General features: G+C 41.8%; 1 protein-coding gene across 1 annotated transcript in view; it reads left to right on the top strand.

Moving 5' to 3' along the window:
- The window catches only part of LOC107575201 (gastrula zinc finger protein XlCGF8.2DB-like), a 20921-nt gene that overhangs the window by 4997 nt on the left and 9780 nt on the right, over nt 1-6144 (top strand). The window lies entirely within an intron of this gene.

Genomic DNA, 6144 nt, shown 5'->3' with positions numbered 1-6144 from the left:
AATTAATTATTCATTATTATTTAAGAATCTCCATTCTATAGGCCCCTCTAGTGGCTGTAATCATAAAATGCAATTTTATGTCATTTTTCCCCACCAGATGGCATTAGAGACACTCGAGCCCCTTTCACACTGCACGTTGGTCCCGGCAAATTGCCGGAGGGCCTTCTGTGTGAACGCAAACACATCCCGGGATTGTTTCCGGGTTGGGGACCTAGTAACATTGCCGGGTTCAGTCCCGCAATGAGCTCTGTGTGAACAAAAGCCAGAACCAATGCCATAAAGGGTGTGTCGTAGTGATAATGCACGTTATCGTGCGACTCTTTTACCGGGTGTTTTGAAGGCATATCAACGTTCGCAACGAAAAAATATGTGCAAACTGTAATGAAGCAGAGATCAGGTAGCTCCTCACTATCGGCGCTGATCGTTTGCCAGCTTAAATGAAACAGAAGGGGTCACATTACATGTCACATCGTAATATCACGTGTCTTTACGGGATGTGTGTGAACGCACACACAGATTCCGGAAAATCACTGGCAGTGTGAATGAACCACAATCAAACGATCCCGGGACAAATTATCCATGTATTTTCCGGAATTTCTGTGAAAGAGGCTTCAGTGACCCAAGTATAAATATGCAGAAATTGTCTTACTTTGTGTGTGTGTGTGTGTGTGTGTGAAAAAGTGTACAAAAATATGCTCATTTGCATAAAAATATTCAGAATTTAATGTGGAAAAAAAAAACCTACATAAAAAAAATTATAAAAATGCACCAATATACGCTTCAAACACATCCCGGGATTGTTTCCGGGTTGGGGACCTAGTAACATTGCCGGGTTCAGTCCCGCAATGAGCTCTGTGTGAACAAAAGCCAGAACCAATGCCATAAAGGGTGTGTCGTAGTGATAATGCACGTTATCGTGCGACTCTTTTACCGGGTGTTTTGAAGGCAGATCAACGTTCGCAATGAAAAAATATGTGCAAACTGTAATGAAGCAGAGATCAGGTAGCTCCTCACTATCGGCGCTGATCGTTTGCCAGCTTAAATGAAACAGAACGGGTCACATTACATGTCACATCGTAATATCACGTGTCTTTACGGGATGTGTGTGAACGCACACACAGATTCCGGAAAATCACTGGCAGTGTGAATGAACCACAATCAAACGATCCCGGGACAAATTATCCATGTATTTTCCGGAATTTCTGTGAAAGAGGCTTCAGTGACCCAAGTATAAATATGCAGAAATTGTCTTACTTTGTGTGTGTGTGTGTGTGTGTGTGAAAAAGTGTACAAAAATATGCTCATTTGCATAAAAATATTCAGAATTTAATGTGGAAAAAAAAAACCTACATAAAAAAAATTATAAAAATGGACCAATATAAGCTTTCTGGACCAAAAAAAAGTAATAAATACTGTCATTTTTGGCCTTCGGGTCATTTTGACCCATGAGGGACACTTTTGTTATAGGTTCGGGAGGGACGGATGAGGGTTAATTCCCTCCTTATTTTGCTTTTCCTGTCCAACCAACCTAACTGCATCAGCATATGATACTTTTTCCCCTTTCTTTAATCTGCTGCACCTCCACTTCCCTCCTATATATTTCACATCCCCAATATGCAACACTATCGCTTCCTCCACAATTGCAACATCCCCACCCACACTTTCTGTCCAACCAACCTAACTGCATCAGCATATGCCACCACCTAGCACATTTACTTTTTCGTTACCTGCGCGCGAGTGAACCGTCCGCGGGAGTGACGGAGCGGTTATTTATTTGTATGGTAACTAATTAATTCAACTAACAAAGCGATTACACATATAAACACTTAAAAAATATACTCTGCAGTGTCACCTGCAGCTTTTCCCGAAGCATTGGGAACTTTTAGTAACTCCCCACTCTCCAACTTCTCCCCTGATGCTCTGCATGTTCAACTGTCACCTGTATAGCCTACTAATGTGTGTGCGTCTGAGTTGCGTATTGCGTAGATGATGTATAGGCTAATATTTATAATATAATCAATATAACAATATTTCATACTGTAGCCTATGTGTGCTATGCGTGTATATGGACACAAGAGTAAGGAGAGAAGCTAAATAAGCCAGAGTCCGACCCGAGCCCAATCTTTAAAAAAATTAAAATAAATGGCCCGAGCCCGGCCCGAATGGACTCAGCGTGTCAGGACTCGACGGGCTTGCTTCCCTATACTTTATCGGTTTAATGTTTATTGCTATCCTCGAGGCCTACTTAACAATAAACACAGACCATTGCATGCAATTATTTCTTTTGGAATCAAAACTTTTTTCTTTTTGTTCTTAAATTGCCTATGTACCAACATATACTATACACGCTTGTTTAGATCATGCCAAAATTATCATGCAAAATTGTTAGCTCTTATGATTTGTATTAGACCTGTATGCACTGCTCAAGCATAACATTATGACCACTGACCGGTGAAGTGAATAACACTGATTAAAAAAAACAATTTGCCTTTCAACCTAAATTAGAATTCAGATACTAAAATGGAGTCAGATTGAGTTAAACCTAAATTGAATAACTCTGCACGCTGAAAAAACCGAACACGCAAGAGACCTTCATCCGCCACTGGATACCTTCCTTGGGCCAGGTGCGCGGACCTTACAATATATTAGGCAGCAAGTGAACATTTTGTCCTCAACACTGAAGTGTTAAAAACAGGAAAAATTGGCAAGCGTAAGGATTTGAGCAAGCTTGACAAGGGTCAAATTGTGATGGCTAGAAGACTGGGTCAGAGCATCTCCAAAACTGAAGCTCTTGTGGGGTGTTCCCGGTCTGCAGTGGTCAGTATCTATCAAAAGTCAAAAGGAAGGGACAGAGGTGAACCAGAGACAGGGTCATGGCGGCCAATGCTCATGTGAATGCTGGCCGTGTGGTCCGACCCAACAGACAAGTTACTGTAGCTAAGATTGCTCAAGAAGTTAATGCTGTTTCTGATGGAAAGGTGTCAGAATACACAGTGCATCACAGTTTGTTGTGTATAGGGCTGCATAGCCGCAGACCAGTCAGGTGCCCATACTGACCCGTGTCCACCGCCGAAAGCACCGACAGTGGGTACGTGAGCATCAGAACTGGACATGGAACAATGGAAGAAGGTGGCCTGGTCTGATGAATCATATCACGTGTATGGCTGGGTACGTATGCGTTGCTTACCTGGAGAACACATGGCTCCCGGATGCACTTTGGTAAGAAGGCAAGCCGGCGGAGGCAGTGTGATGCTTTGGGAAACCTTGGGTCCTGCCATCCATGTGGATGTTAGTTTGACACGTACCACATAAGCATTGTTGCAGACCATGTACACTCTTTCATTGAAACGGTATTCCCTGGTCACTGTGGCCTCTTTCAGAAGGATAACGCACCCTGCCACAAAGCAAAAATGGTTCAGGAATGGTTTTAGGAGCACAACTAGTTTGAGATGTTGACTTAATTGGCCTCCAAATTCCCAAGATCTTAATCCAATCAAGCATCTGTGGGATGTGTAGAACAAACAAGTCCGATCCATGGAGGCCCCACCTTGCAACTTACAGGACTTCAAGCGGTCCTATTATGCTTTTTCACTTTTTCAACTTTAGTTAGTCTGTAATGTTGCTGTTTGATCTGCAAAGTTACAAAGCTCAAAGTCCACTTCAAAATGAGATATTTTATTTAATAGAAATCCCTTTCAAAAACTACAACGAATGACTCGTTTGGACAACAACGCATATTTTCTGGGATTTGTGATATCACAAATATCGACGAATGGGACGAGACCTGGTTGAGCTGCACTAGAGAAGGTAACGAGTGTTATCACTATGTCAGAGACACGCTAGCTTTCCCAAGGCAGACAAACTTAGAGTGGTTACAATCATCCGGGTTTAAATCGCGCTCAAATTTATTTGATTTTGATGCAATATTTACACTAAAGCTTGCAGCAGGCGGCTATGGTAAGGGGCATGACATTTCCTGACCAGGAGCCGAGTGGAGCCAATCACAACACAAACTGGCCCAGCTAACCAATCACAGCACACCCTGGCCCAGCTAACCAATCACAGCACACACTGGCCCAGCTGACCAATCACAGCACACACTGGCCCAGCTAACGAATCACAGCACACACTGGCCCAGCTAACCAATCACAGCACACACTGGCCCAGCTGACCAATCACAGCACACACTGGCCCAGCTAACGAATCACAGCACACACTGGCCCAGCTAACCAATCACAGCACACACTGGCCCAGCTGACCAATCACAGCACACACTGGCCCAGCTAACGAATCACAGCACACACTGGCCCAGCTAACCAATCACAATACACACTGGCCCAGCTAACCAATCACAGCCATTAATGGCAGACTGGGGAGAGAGGTGTTAATGTAACATATAATGTAAAATATGTGAAAAATAATGTTTTTTTTTTCTCAAACAACCTAGTATGAGAGCCTGTTCTAGTACAGTGAGCATGATTTCACCAAGTACAACATGTTCCTGGATCAACATCCTTGTTCCAATCAACCAATCATAATGTAAAATATGTGAAAAATAATGTTTTTTTTTTCTCAAACAACCTAGTATGAGAGCCTGTTCTAGTACGGTGAGCATGATTTCACCAAGTACAACATTGTTCCTGGATCAACATCCTTGTTGGTCCTGGAACAAAATTCCAATCAACCAATTAGAATTGAGATATAACTTTTCAGGAAATATCTGTTTTAGGCTTACAATCAGGGTTAGATGCTACACCCTTGTTAATCAGCTATAATTTCCCAATTATTTTAGGAATAAATTATGGGTAGGGATTGGGTAGATATTTTTGGACAATAATGTTGATCCAGGATCATCAAAAGATGTTGATCCTGGAACATGTCTTACTTGGCAAAATCACGCAACTGTTCTAGTACACCTCCAAAACAAAATCAAGACTTTGTAAAAGAGCATAATATGACTCCTTTAAAGGATCTGCTGCTAACAGCTTGGTGCCAGATACCACAGCACACCTTCAGGGTCTAGTGGAGTCCATGCCTCGAAGGGCCAGGGCTGATTTGGCAGCAAAAGGGGGATCAACACAATATTAGGAAGGTGCTCATAATGTTATGCCTGATCGGTGTATATGACCGCTCTCTCTCCGTATTCGCGATCTCCCTGCATGAGCGGGCTCCGAGCACTTCCGTCAAGCCGCCTTTCAAAATAAAGGTCTCTATCGGTTAAATAACTTATTGAGTGCAAAGTAACATTCCAAAATATAACAAACACTTAACTAATATTAATAAAGGACATAATTAAATAACATAAGAATAATATATAAATCCTGGAAAATAATTCAAATAACAAGAGGGTTATTTACACATGCCTCGACGGGTCAGGGCTGATTTGGCAGCAAAAGGGGGACCAACACAATATTAGGAAGGTGCTCATAATGTTATGCCTGATCGGTGTATATGACTATTATGGCATGACATTGTGAAATATTAGCTACTAAAATGAATGAAAAAACCTTGTCATTATTTGACACTGTATCCAGTACTGGTGTGTAGGGCTGCATGATAAATCGAAATGGAATTGAGATTCGACAGAAGCTGCAATTGTCGTGCGTATCTTTCAGTGAAGCACGGTTCTGTGATCAGCAGTAAATCTCCATCTGAAGGCCAGAAGACGCTCTCGCGCTGAAACTCCAAATATGCCCCGAAGAAGTAATCCAGGAAATTGCCTATAGCTGTAGCTGAATAAACAGAAATTCAACTGCTTTCATTGGTTCAACGTAACTAATAAACACACGACTACGGCAATATACGGTTTATCGGAGTTCTTATTATTATAATTTTCATTAAAATAAAGTAACATATTTATAATGCAATGCCTTTATCACTGCTTAAATACTATGAAATATGTTGCGAGCCTTATTCTGTGTAAGAAGCCACATCATCTCACAGAAGGATTTATTTCAAACACTCGACTGACGTTATGAAGTGTGTTTGGAGTAAATATATGTTATTAAATGGTATTTTCACATGCTTTCAGATGGAGCAGCATTTACTTCACAGAGCCGTAGTTCACTGAGAAGCTATGCAAGCAGCTGTCATTATCGCCAACGATTTCTTCGATTTCAGAATCGCGCAATAAAATCGTCTGCG

Source organism: Sinocyclocheilus grahami, unplaced genomic scaffold (genome assembly GCF_001515645.1).
Source record: "Sinocyclocheilus grahami isolate Dianchi unplaced genomic scaffold, SAMN03320097.WGS_v1.1 scaffold2507.1, whole genome shotgun sequence".
NCBI classification, from domain to species: Eukaryota; Metazoa; Chordata; class Actinopteri; order Cypriniformes; family Cyprinidae; genus Sinocyclocheilus; species Sinocyclocheilus grahami.
Note: the sequence above shows the minus strand (reverse complement) of the source record. Positions and strands in the feature narration are given on the sequence as shown.